Genomic DNA, 14,503 nt, shown 5'->3' with positions numbered 1-14,503 from the left:
GGCTCCTGGGTGAGAAGTGCATGTCATCTACTTGCTTTGCGATTAAAAAGCACAATGAAAATATTTTGGGTTTTGATGTTTTGACTGGATGAAACCAGTGCTTGCTAGATGGCAGCATGTGGTTCTTTTGTACAAGTACTGGCCCCAAGCCTGGTAGAAATTGGGAGGCTATAGTGCATGTACTGTACAATTCACCCATTACTTGATGAGGTTGGTCACCTCACAAATAGGGACATAGATAAAGTGGAGACATTTAATGCCTTCTCCTCTGTTTTTAACACCCATGATGGGCCTTGACACCCCTGGAACACTGTGTTGGAAGACCATGACTGGGGGAATGATAAACTCCCAGCCGACCCGAACTTGTTCGAGACTTGCTGCTTCAGCTGGATGCGCATAAATCTATGGGGCCCAATGGGATTCATCCCAGGGTAGCGAAAGAGATGGCCGGTGTCATTGCGGGACCTCTCTCCGTTATTTTTCAAAGGTCTTGGAGTCTGGAGAGGTCTCTGTCAAATGGAAGCTGGCAAATGTTGTCCCAATTTTCAAGAGAGGTAAGAAGGAAGACCCTGGTAATTACAGGCCTGTCAGTCTTACTTCAGTGCCTGGTAAAATTATGGAGGTTATTCTGGGAGTTATTGAAAAAATATTTGAGAGACAATGCAGTCATTGGTCATAGCCAACATGGGTTCATGAGGGGAAAGTCTTGCTTAACTAATTTAATTTCCTTTTATGACAAGGTCACCCATCTAATCGACCAAGGGAAGCCAGTACATGTGGGTTTTTTTTATTTTAGCAAAAATTTTGATACTGTCTCTCACAGTATCCTTCTGGACAAAATGTCCAGCATACAGCTAGACAAGTCCATAAAAAGATGGGTTAAAAAATTGGCTGATGAGTCGGGCTCAAAGAGTTATAGTAAATGAGGTTACATCAGGCTGGCATCCAGTCACTAGTGGGGTTCCCCAGGGCTCAAATTTAGCACAAATGCTCTTTAATGTTTTCATAAATTATCTGGATGCAGAACTCGAATGTACATTAAGTAAATTTGCCAATGATACTAAACTAGGAGGAGCTGTGGATTCCCTCGAGGGTAGAGAGGCCTTACAGAGAGACCTGGATAGACTAGAGAGCTGGGCCATCACCAACCATATGAAATTTAACAAGGGCACGTGCCAGATTCTCCACCTGGGATGGGGCAATCCTGGTTATTGTTGTAGGAATTATGTAGCTGCCACCTAGACCATGATACAAATTATGCAGACACCACCTCAGCAGGGCTTGTCCCTAGGTTCTGCTTTAATAAAAAAATCAACCAGAGTTCCTTATTCTACTATGTTTAATATGCAATAGTAGTTACAGCTCAAGCTGGATGCCTCCAAAGAGAGACCCCCGCCTGTCGATTGTTACGGGATTTTCTAGTTTTGTCATGGTTTAACTCCAGCCAGGAACTAAGCACCACACAACTGCTCGCTCACTTTCCCCTGGTGGGATGGGGGAGAGAACTGGAAGGGTAAAAGTGAGAAAGTACATAGGTTAAGATAAAGACAGTTTAATAAGTAAAGCAAAAGCTGTGCACACAAGCTAAGCAAGACAAGGAATTAATTCACTACTTCCCATCAGCAGGCAGGTGTTCAGCCATCTCCAGGAAAGCAAGACATCACGCATAACGGTTACTTGGGAAGACAAACGCCATCACTCCAAACGTCCCCCTTTTCCTTCTTCTTTCCCCAGCTTTTTATTGCTGAGAATGACATCATATGGTATGGAATATCCTTGTGGTCAGTTGGGGTCAGCTGTCACAGCTGTGTTCCATCCCAACTCTTGTGCATCCCCAACCTACTCACTGGCGAAGCGGTATGAGGAACAGAAAAGGCCTTGACTCTGTGCCAGCTGGGGCTAAACCACGACAATTATCAACACTGTTTCCAGCACAAATCCAAAACATAGCCCCATACTAGCTACTATGAAGAAAATTAACTATCCCAGCCAAAACCAGCACATTCTCCACCCCTTATTCCATACCATTTACATCATGCTCAGGTCCCACACTATCCAATACATCCTCATTAACCACCACCCCCCCTTCCCATCCTTTGATATCATACACAGATATCATTCCCTTAGTCTATGGACTACCCCTGTAAAATGTCAACAAAATCTCCATTGACTTAATTTAGCCCATGACTTTGGGCTCCATCTGTTATGGTGGTCACTCAGGACAGGAGAGGTGGTGTTTTGTGTGGAGTTATTGGGCACCAGAGCCAGCTCAGGTGAGGTCATTGCTGCACTTGCACTGCTGCTTATAAGGATTGTCTTCCATTGGTTCAGGTGGTTCCTACTATAGTAATTCCTATAACTTGCAACTCAAATCCCAGGTTATAACAATTTAAAGGTATTTCCATTGCAATCTCCACCCCTGGTCCCTTTGAGTCAGACCATCAAGTTTAACATTGCAATGAACTCCTCCCCTTCCCCTGTTCCGGCTTGGACTTATCCACAGACTGCAGTCCCTTAGGGGTGCACCTGCTCCAAGTGGAGTCTTATCTATGAGCCACAGTCTCTCCAGGGGTACACCTGCTGTGGCATAGACTTATCCACAGCCACAGTTGCTTCGAGGTGCAGTTGTTCCAGTGTGGCCTTATCCTTGGGCCGCAATGCCTTCAGAGATATAGCTGCTCCAGTGTGACCTTACTCACAGCCACAGTCCCTTCAGGAGTGAACCTGCTCCAACATGGCTTTATCCATGACTGCAGTTCCTCCAGAGGTGTACCTGCTCTGTCGTGAGCTAATGAATGGCCACACACTTTTAGGTGCTCCAGCATGATCTCTTGCATAGCCACTGATGCTTCAAGGTGTACCTGCTGCAGCATGGACTTATCCTTGAGCCGCAGTCCCTTCAGAGGTATACCTGCTGTGGCACAGACATAACCACAGCCACAGATGCTTTGAGATGTACCTGCTCTGGTGTGGACTTATGTTGTTATCTTGAACCCTTTGAGCCCCATGTTGGGCACAAAAAAGGACTGTCGTGGTTTAACCCCAGCCAGCAACTAAGCACTACACAGCCACTCACTCACTCCCCCTCCAGTGGGATGGGGGAGAGAATCAGAAGGGTAAAAGTGAGAAAACTCGTGGGTTGAGATAAAATCAGTTTAATAGGGAAAGTAAAAGCCGTGCACACAGGCAAAGAAAAAGAAGGAATTCGTTCACTACTTCCCGTCGACAGGCAGGTGTTCAGCCATCTCCAGGAAAGCAGGGCTTCATCACGCGCAACGGTTACTTGGGAAGACAAACACCATCACTCTGAATGTCCCCCCCCTTCCTCCTTCTTCCCCCAGCTTTATATGCTGAGCATGGTGTCATATGGTATGGAATATCCCTTTGGTCAGTTCGGGTCAGCCATCCTGACTGTGTACCCTCCCAAGATCTTGTGCACCCCCAGCCTACTAGATTTTGGGGTTGTGCGAGAAGCAGAAAAATCCTTGAGTAAGCACTGCTCATCAGTAACTAAAACATCTCTGTATTATCAACGCTGTTTTCAGCACAAATTGAAAACAGCCTGATACTAGCTACTATGAAGAAAATTAATTCTCTCAGCCAAAACCAGCACAAGTCTCTATAGGTCACTTGATTTGCTGATGGCCCTTCTGCTCATCCAATCCTGTTTGTGTATTCTGTGGTCTTCTCTTCTTCTAATTTGCTCTTGCAGCTTCCAGGCACCCTTTTTCTCCGTGTCTTGAGATGTTTCCTTATTTTTTATTACAGAATATCCTGTAGTTAACATTTTACTTATATTTCCTTACCTACTGGTTACATTTCCATAGATTAAAAACAAAGGTCAAACTACAATTCATGCCGCCTAAGGCTTCATTTACTTTAGTCACTAGTTCTAAGCTCTGACACAAAATAAGTATCTCATAATATTATAAATACAAATTGAGGGACGAGAGGCTGGAAAGCAGACCCCTAGAAAGAGATCCAGGAGTTTGGGTTGATGGCAAGTTAAATATGAGTCAACAGTGTGCCCTGGCAGCCAAAAGGGCCAAACAGGTCCTGAGGTGCATCAAGCACAGCATAGCTAACCAGTTGAGGGAGATGATCGTCCCAATCTACAGTGCACTAGTGCGGCGCCACCTCGAGTACTGTGTGTAGTTTTGGTTGCCTCAATACGAGAAGGACATCAAACTATTAGAATGTGTCCAGAGGAGGGTGACCAAGATGGTGAAAGGTCTTGAGGGGAAGACATATGAGGAGCGGCTGAGGTCACTTGCTTTGTTCAGCTTGGAGAAGAGAAGGCTGAGGGGTTATCAGAATCATAGAATCATAGAATGGTTTGGGTTGGAAGGGACCTCAAAGATCATGTAGTTCCAACCCCCCCTGCTGTGGGCAGGGACACCCTCCACTAGACCAGGTTGCCCAAAGCCTCATCCAATGTGGTCTTAAACACTTCCAGGGATGGGGCCTCCACAACCTCTCTTGGCAACCTGTTCCAGTACCTCACCACTCTCACAGTAAAGAATTTTTTCCTAACATCTAATCTAAATCGACCCTCCTTCAGCTTGAACCCATTACCCCTTGTCCTGTCACTACACTCCCTGATAAACACTCCCTCACCATCTTTCCTGGAGGCCCCCTTCAGGTACTGGAAGGCCCCAATTAGATCTCCCCGGAGCCGCCTTTTCTCCAGGCTGAACCATCCCAACTCTCTCAGCCTGTCCTCATAGGAGAGGTGCTCCAGCCCTCTGATCAGCTTCGTGGTCCTCCTCTGGACTCGCTCCAACAGCTCCATGTCTCTCCTGTACAGGTGACCCCAGAGCTGGATGCAGTACTCCAGGTGGGGTCTCACAAGAGCAGAGTAGAGGGGCAGAATCACCTCCCTCGACCTGCTGGTCACACCTCTTTTGATGCAGCCCAGGACACGGTTGGCTTTCTGGGCTGCAAGTGCACACTGCCGGCCCATGTTGAGCTTCTCATCAATCAATACCCCCAAGTCCTTCTCCTCGGGGCTGCTCTCAATCCATTCCTTGCCCAGCCTGTAGTTGTGCTTGGGATTGCGCCCCGACCCACGTGCAGGACCTTGCACTTGGCCTTGTTGAACTTCATGCGATTTGTAAAGGCGTACCTCTCAGGCCTGTCAAGGTCCCTCTGGATGGCATCCCTTCCCTCCAGCGTGTCAACCGCACCACACAGCTTGGTGTCTTCAGCAAACTTGCTGAGGGTTTACTCGATCCCACTATCCATGTCGCTGACAAAGATGTTGAACAGTGCCAGTCCCAGTACCGACCCCTGAGGGACGCCACTCGTCCCTGTTCTCCACTTAGACATTGAGCTGTTGACCACAACTCTTTGAGTGCGACCATCCAGCCAATTCCTTATCCACCGAGTGGTCCATCCATCAAATCCATGTCTCTCCAATTTAGAGACAAGGATGTCATGCAGGACAGCGTCAAATGCCAGGTAGATGATGTCAGTTGCCCTTCCCTTGTCCACTGACGCTGTAAAACCATCACAGAAGGCCACCAAAATTGTCAGGCATGATTTGCCCCTAGTGAAGCCATGTTGGCTGTCACCAATCACCTCCTTGTTTTCCTTGTGCCTGAGCATAGTCTCCAGGAGGGTCTGCTCCATAATCTTGCCAGGCACAGAGGTGAGACTGACCGGCCTGTAGTTCCCTGGGGCTTCCTTTTTTCCCTTTTTAAAAATGGGGGTTATGTTTCCCCTCTTCCAGTCAATGGGAACTTCGCTGGACTGTCAGGACTTCTCAAATATGATGGAGAGTGGCCTGGCCACTTCATCCGCCAGTTCCCTCAAGACCCTCGGATGCATCTCATCAGGTCCCATGGACTTGTGCACCTTCAGGTTCCTTAGATATTCTCGAACCTGATCTTCTCCTACAGTGGGCAGCTCTGCATTCTCCCAGTCCCTGCCTTCTGTGACTTGGGCAGTGTGGCTCGAGCCCTTGCTGGTGAAGACTCAGGCAAGAAAGTCGTTGAGTACCTCAGCCTTCTCCATATCCTGGGGAACCAGGTTGCCTGTTTCATTCTGGAGGGGACTCACATTTTTCCTAGTCTTCCTTTTATCGCTGACATACCTATAGAAGCTTTTCTTGTTGTCCTTGACAGCCCTGGCCAGATTTAATTCTATCAGGGCTTTGGCTTTCCTAAACTGATCCCTGGCTGCTCGGACAGTTTCTCTGTATTCCTCCCAGGCTACCTGCCCTTGCTTCCACCCTCTGTAGGCTTCCTTTTTTTGTTTGACTTTGCCCAGGAGCAACTTATTCATCCATGGGGGCCTCTGGGAGTTTCTGCTTGACTTCCTCTTTGTTGGGATGCATCGCTCCTGAGCTTGGAGGAGGTGACCCTTGAGTATTAGCCAGCTGTCTTGGGCCCCTCTTCCTTCCAGGGCTTTGTCCCATGGTATTCTACCAAGCAGGTCCCTGAAGAGGCCAAAGTCTGCTCTCCTGAAGTCCAGGGTAGTGAGCTTGCTGCACGCCCTCCTTGCTGCCCTGAGGATCCTGAATTCCACCATTTCGTGGTCATTGCAGCCAAGGCTGCCCTTGAGCTTCACGTCCCCTACCAGGCCCTCCTTATTGGTGAGAACAAGGTCCAGCATGGCACCTCTCCTCGTGGGCTCCTCTGTCCCTTGGAGGAGAAAGTTGTCATCGACACATTCCAGGAACTTCCTGGATTGCTTGCGCTCAGCTGTGTTGTCCCTCCATCAGATGTCAGGGTGGTTGAAGTCCCCCATAAGGACCGGGGCTTGTGAACCTGAGGCTGCTCCTATCTGCCTATAGAGGGCCTCTTCTACTCAGTCCCCCTTGTCAGGTGGCCTGTAGCAGACCCCCACTATGATCGCCCCAGCCCTCCCTTTAATCCTGACCCATAGGCTCTTGGTGGGCTCCTCCTCCATCCCCAGGTGGAGCTCCATGCACTCCAGCTGGTCACTGACATAGAGGGCAACACCCCCTCCTCGCCTGCCCTGCTTGTCCTTCCTAAAGAGCCTGTACCCTTCCATCCCAACACTCCAGTCATAGGAGCCATCCCACCACGTCTCTGTAATGCCAACAAGGTCATAGCCTTGCAGGCACACACACGTCTCCAGCTCCTCTTGTTTATTCCCCATGCTCCGTGCGTTCGCATAGAGGCCTTTCAGTTGTGCCCCCGATGAGGCCGACTTATTGGCTGGGGTGGCTGGAATTCTTTTGATGTATCTTCCCAGTGTTACCCTGTTGGTTCTTGTTGCATCTGGAGCCCCTGGCTCATCTCCTCTAGGCTTCAAGCATGCTGTAGTGCATCCAGCATGTCTCTGAGCAGTAGGCTGAGGGCCCTCACCAGCACTCCGTCCCTCCAACCTGGGCACATCATCCCACAACATGTTGCAGGCAAGCCTGATGTTATCCCCCTCCCCCTTCAAGCCTAGTTTAAAGCTCTGTTGATGAGCCCCGCTAGTTCCTGGGCAAAGATCCTCTTCCCCCTTTGAAAGAGATGAATCCCATCAGGGTTCATCAGGCCTGGCGCCGTGTAGGCCGTCCCATTGTCCCAAAGTTGTGGCGTTGACACCAGCCACGGAGCCATATATTTATGGACTGTGTCCGCCTGTTCCTCCCACCATTGCTGCCCTCAACTGGAAGGAGGGAGGAGAATATTACCTGCACTCGTGAATCCTTCAGTGACTGTCCTAAGAGCCTGAAGTCCCTTTTGATCGCTTTTGTGGTATGTGTCTCTGCTTCATCCCCACCCACATGGAGGAGCAGCAGTGGGTAATAGTCAGAGGGCCGTACCAGGCTGGGGAGTTTCCTAGCGATGTCCTTGACACGGGCCCCGGGGAGGCAGCAGACTTCTCTGAGAGGAGGGTCTGCCCTGCATATTGGGCCCCCTGTACCCTTCAGAAGGGAGTCCCCTACGACTATAACTCTCCTTTTCTTCTTTGTTGGTTACCTCATTACAGTCTACAACTTCCTCAAGGGGGGCAGTGGAGGGAGAGGTGCTGATCTCTTTCTGGTCACCAGCGATAGGGCAGGAGGAAATGGAATGAAGCTGCATCAGAGGAAGTTCAGATTGGACATTAGGAAAAGGTTCTTTACTGAGAGGGCGGTCAGTCACTGGAACAGGCTCCCCAGGGAAGTGGTCACAGCACCAAGCCTGTCAGAGTTCAAGGAGCGTCTAGATGATGCTCTTAGTCATATGATTTAGTGTTAGGTAGTCCTGCGAGGAGCAGGGAGTTGGACTTGATGATCCTTATGGGTCCCTTCCAACTCGAGATATTCTCTGATTCTATGAAATATTTGCTTTGCTCTGCCATATCACAGCAGTCCCTTAGTTTCTGCTCTGAATGGGCCCAAAATGCTCAAAACAAGCTCAAGTGAAACTGCCATTCTTCATGTGATTTTGCACTGAAACCACGTCAAGATAGATGGTAGCTATTTCAGAGGGTTGTGGAAAAGTATATTTAGAAAAGCTAAGAAGGGCAGTGATATTTTGGCAAACTGTGGTATTAAGGGCTACTTTACACTGCACAGTGGATCCAGAGCTCTCAAGCATTAGGATGAGTGAAAATACATGCTGCCCATAATCATTCAGCAGTTCTTTCAAGACATGGTCTTAAATACCACACTGTTTTGCTTAAAGAACTGAAACTGTCAGGACAGGTCCTGACTCACCTTCACTCCTGTCAGTCCAAATGCCTGTTGCAGTGTCAGCCATCCTGCCTTCCTAGAGAAAGACTGGGGCCATAGCTGAAAGTCAGGCTTGACATTAATTTTATCGTAGAATCATAGAATGGTTTAGGTTGGAAGGGACTTTTAAAGGTCATCTAGTCCAACCCCCCTGCAATGAGCAGAGAGGAAGTGTTGCAGATGACAAGTCATGATTATATTTGCTGAAACACCAGGGCTGGAAACAATGATTATAGAAAAGAGCAAGATTAGCAGCACAGAGTGACCAAATGTCACAAATAGTGATTTAGCATCCTGCTGACTACGCCAATTTGTTGCAAATTGATTTTATACAATTTTGAGGTAACAGTCATTTAAGATTTATTAACACTATTATCGTAAATCAGAAAATTAAATTGTATGATATTTAATGACACTCAATTATCAGCCAATTTAAAAAAGGGGATTCAGAAAAATTTGTTATAATCAAAATTTTGCAACTTAGTTAAAGATTTTAAAATGGCAAGGTTCACATGAGACTTACAACAGTTTTCTAAATCAAATCACATACACATAAACACACACACACAGAGATACAGATACAAACACAGAAACAGACACAGATACAGAGGTTAACCTCTGATCAAGATTTTTCTCTTTTTGCGAATTGTAGTGAATGACTCAGTTTTTCCTTTGTTGGCATTTGTCAACAGATGATCTTTGAACCCTTTTCCTTTGTTGGCATCTATCAGCAGATGAACTTTGAATCCTCATGGAATCTACCCTGAGAGACATCCCAGCTCAGAGGAAGATACTGGGTCACAGCCCGCTGAAGTCCTGGAGAAGTCAAAGGGTCTCACATAGGATCACTATTTATAGGATCACGAGATGATTGATTTTGGTCAGTGTTTTTTTTCCATCAGGCCATAATTCTTGTCAGGTAATTCTGCTACCTTCCAGATTGGGCTACAAGATTGGGCTACGATCCAGGCAGCAGGAGTTCCAGGTACAGTTAGGGAGTGCCTGATCGCTCCAACTCACTGCACTTGTAACCAAGGCAAGAACACAGTGTTGGGATCACAAAGTGGCTCAAGGGGGGGAAGGCTGCACCACCACACCAGATTAGCACTTCCTGAGCTGCTGTAGCTCAAAGCTGCAACCCCCCCCCCTCTACCCACAATATGAATTCAGCTGTCAGAGACTTGACTTCAAACTATCCACTCCTGTCACTTCAGGTGAGCTCAGAGACTATATGCCGGGTCCTGCACTTGGGTCACAACAACCCCATGCAATGCTACAGGCTTGGGTAAGAGTGGCTAGAAAGCTGCCTGGCAGAAAAGGACCTGGGGGTGTTGGTTGACAGCTGCCTGAATATGAACCAGCAGTGTGCCCAGGTGGCCAAGGCGGCCAACAGCATCCTGGCTTGTATCAGGAATAGTGTGGCCAGCAGGACTAGGGAAGTCATTGTCCTCCTGTACTTGACATTGGTGAGGCCGCATCTTGAATACTATGTTCATTTTTGGGCCCCTCACTACAAGGAGGACATTGAGGTGCTGGAGCATGTTGAAAGAAGAGCAAAGAAGGTGGTGAAGGGACTGGAGCACAAGGCTTATGAGGAGCAGCTGAGGGAACTGGGGTGGTTTAGCCTGGAGAAGAGAAGGCTGAGGCACTCTACAACTACCTGAAAGGAGGTTGTAATGAGGTGGTAATAAGTGATAGGACGAGAGGAAATGGCCTCAAGTTGTGCCGGGGGAGGTTTAGACTGGATATTAGGAAAAATGTCTTCACCAAAATGTTTATCAATCATTGGAACAGGCTGCCCAGGGAAGTGGTTGAGTCACCATGCCTGGAGGTATTTAAAAGACGTGTAGATGTGGCACTTAGGGACATGGTTTAGTGGTGGACTGGGCAGTGCTAGGTTAATGGTTGGACTCAATGATCTTAAGGGTCTTTTCCAACCTTAATGATTCTATGATTCTATATGCTTTGCTTGCATTGGGGCAAGCTTACATTTAAATTACAATGCTTATGTTTTTTCTAAAACCTTAATTTTTTCCTAACAAACCTCAGTCCCTCTTTTCAGTGTTGACACTCTGAGTAGAGTTCAATAAGGATTTAAAATCCTTTTGAAAACAGGACATACATGTCAAAAGCATTGGCAGAGCCCTTGGCATAAGGAGCATTGTCTCTCTCCCAGAAGGAAGTAGGTGGCTGTGCATGTCCACACTGAAGCTGCTTCACCGCAGAGTGGCTAAATGCCTTTAATGTCTAAATTACCTTTAAAAATATAGTATAGGCTCTCAAGTCACTTCAGCATATTTGACCATGTTATCTTAATGACTGAATGATGATGCTTAAGAAGCATTAGGTGGCACATCCGTAAAATGATTTGATTTTTCTTTAGATAGGGCTGTCATTAATAGAAAAAAAAAGTTTTGTCAACAGCAAATAGAGACAGTGAACACTTTTTAGGAAAACAAACAGGTATAGGTGGGACGGTGTATGATGGAAAGAGGCATCATTTTTGCCAAAAGGACAGGCAAAAAGGAGAGAAAAAAAGCCTACACAAAGTCCATCTTGAAAGATGTCCTGAAGTGCTAATATCCGAAGAGATGGGTTGGTGTTTAAGACTTGTGTTGACATTTAAACCAGGAAAGGAATAAGGACCACATCTCACTTATGTCTTCATCCCATTGGGATCTGATTAAAATGGAGCTGAAGACTGATGCTATGGTTCAGCACTATTAGTTTGGGCTTTCAAAGAGACGACGTTGATATAGAGTAGATGTATGCAATGGCTCAAACTAGGTAGTGAAGGGAATGCACTATAGCCAGGAGACAAGAGTTAGTGCTTGCTCGTGCACATTGCATTTTGAGGTAATTATAACATGTTTTCTTCTCCAGATAAATTATAATCTCCCAAAACACTGGTAAATATATTGGTATGCTGTATTTATTTAGTAGGCTCTGCAACCTGCTATTGAAGAAAGGATTGGAAGATCGTAGCTAGCAGTTTCTTCCCTCCTCCCACATTACACATTGTTCCAAGTTAGGCGCAGTCATATACTCTGGGACAGACTTGTGTTTCAGTGTGGCTTTTGGTTTCTGACACCTCAGACTGTGAGGACTGGCTGGTATTTTTAAGCCGTCTGCTGCTAAGGATTTCTTTTCTGGAACCACTTGCCTGTTTGTATTCCACATAAGGATTTACAAGAGACTATAAGAAATAAAGGAAGAGATAAATGGGGGGGGGGAAAGGCAGGAAAAAAGTGAAAAGTGATTCAGAAATGTGTCTGTTCTTTCTGTTCAAGCCACTGTACAGAAACTATGCTTCTATTGTGGGACAAAGATCTTTGAGCAGAGTGACGTGCTTATGCTGCCCCTATCAAGGAGCCTTTCATTTCCACAAAGGAAATTATTAACACATTCCACTGAAGATGTAGGGGTGGAAGCCTGGCCTTGGAAAAAAAGCTGGCCAAAAATGAAAATTTTTTTTTTATAAACACTTTTAATGATAGTGAATGGCTCCTCGCCAAGACCCTTATGCCCAGTTGTGTTGGTTTTGCGTGGCAAGGTTTTGGTAGCGGGGGGGCTACAGGGGTGGCTTCTGTGAGAAGCTGCTAGAAGCTTCCCCTGTGTCTGATAGAGCCAATGCCAGCCGGCTCCAAGACGGACCCACCACTGGCCAAGGCCAAGCCAATCAGCGCCTCTGTGATAACATATTTAAGAAAGACAAAAACAGTTAGAGAGCGCTTTTGCAGCCAGAGAGAGGAGTGAGAAGATGTAAGAACATCTGCAGACACCAAGGTCAGTGAAGAAGGAGGGGGAGGAGGTGCTCCAGGCGCTGGAGCAAGATTCCCCTGCAGCCCGTGGTGAAGACCATGGTGAAGCAGGCTGTCCCCCTGCAGCCCATGGAGGAAGGATGAGGGGGTGTAGAGATTCCACCTGCAGCCCGTGGAGGACCCCACGCCGGAGCAGGTGGAGACACCTGAAGGAGGCTGTGGCCCCGTGGGAAGCCCGCGCTGGAGCAAGCTCCTGGCAGGACCTGTGGATCCGTGGAGAGAGGAGCCCACGCCAGAGCAGGTTTGCTGACAGGACTTGTGACCCCGTGGGGGACCCACGCTGGAGCAGTTTGCTCCTGAAGGTCTGCACCCCGTGGAGGAGACTCACGTTGGAGAAGGCCGTGAAGGACTGTCTCCCGTGAGAGGGACCCCACGCTGGAGCGGGCGAACAATGAGTCCTCCCCCTGAGGATGAAGAAGCGGCAGAAACACCGCGTGAGGAACTGACCGTAACCCCCACTCCCCGTCCCCCTGTGCCGCTGGGGGGGGCGGAGGTTGAAGCCGGGAGTGAAGTTGAGCCCGGGAAGATGGGAGGGGTGGGGGGAGGTGTTTTTAAGATTTGGCTTTATTTCTCATTCCTCTACTCTGTTTTGCTTAGTAATAAATAAGATGAATTCCCTCTCTAAGTTCGGTCTGTTTTGCTCGCGATGATAATTAGAGAATGATCTCTCCCTGTCCTTATCTCGACCCGTAAGTTTTTTTTTTTCATTGTACCTTTTCTCCCCTGTCTAATGAAAGAGGGGAGTGATAGAGCGGCTCTGGTGGGCACCTGGCCCTCAGCCAGGGTCAACCCACCACACCAGTGAAGCACTGCAGGCTGATTTTTTGTCTGGAGAAGTCCTGTAGGCTGAGTCTTTTGTGCCGAGGCATTTCTAATTTGAAAGGCAGTGGTGTGGGAGGTGTGGGCCTTTCCAGGTTCATCGAGTTAAGGCCTGCACTGCCAACTACCTTAAACCTGCACCAGAGGTTTTTGTTGATTTGAATGAACACTCACCTCTGTTCCAGATGGTAAATCTTGACCTTTCAGAAGAAGCTCAGAACATGAGGAGTAACCTACACAAAATATGCAGAACAGCTCTGTTAATAGACTAGTCCTCATCCACTCCCAGCATCCTGTGCAGATGTCTGGTTATCTAGCAAAAATTTTGCTTACTGTTATTCTATGAATGAGTAAATATTTTATGTTTTCTCCTTTGCCCCATGGATCGATATTGGCTTTCTTAGGAAAAAGGTTCATTGTTAGTAAATAGAGTCTTGAAGTGAGTTTATCAATAATTAGTATAAAAATCTGCATTTTTTTCACTAGCTTTTTTCTGTTTCCTTTGAAAGTAGTGCCATTTGCATGAACATTGTATTTCTTCATTGCTATTATTGTCACAGCACAGGATGTGTGTGTATATATATAAAAATATACATAAAAAAATGGATTGCAATGACTTTGAAAGGTTCCTGTGATTCAAAGGACATCTGCTGTCCTTGGAAGACAATATATTTCTTCTGGAGCAGTGTTTAGGTAGAGCTCAACAGGATCCAGGAAAGGGGAGTACCCACAGGTTTCTGTCCATGCCCAAGTGGCATGGACTTTTTCACAGTCAACATTTAGCCTTCAGGCAATCGTAGACCTCGGGGGAAATGGGATTTTTCTATGTGCTTGGAGTTTCTATGTGCTTGTACATCTCACACATGTTTATGTCCTCGTGTTAGCTGATTCCCAGTTAACTTAAGATACTTAAGGAGACCCTTCTTCAAATGTTTTTTTCCAAGATACAAATGTTCATCCTGAACACTGGGAAGTAGGTCTAGAGTTTGAATAAAACCCACTTGCCAGTTGTGGTTTGCAATACACAGACTGGTCCATGGTTAATGTTAAGTAATAGTGCTAGCTGAGATGATGAAAATTAGGCCCCCATAATTTTCATCTCCCTGCTGCAAAAATGGACATTTCATGCTTGAGAAAGCGATCAGAACTGGGTGGAAAAAGCATTTCCAATTTGTGGAGGACATCA

Source organism: Balearica regulorum, chromosome W (genome assembly GCF_011004875.1).
Source record: "Balearica regulorum gibbericeps isolate bBalReg1 chromosome W, bBalReg1.pri, whole genome shotgun sequence".
In the NCBI taxonomy this organism is placed as follows: Eukaryota; Metazoa; Chordata; class Aves; order Gruiformes; family Gruidae; genus Balearica; species Balearica regulorum.
This window is presented reverse-complemented; position numbering follows the sequence as displayed.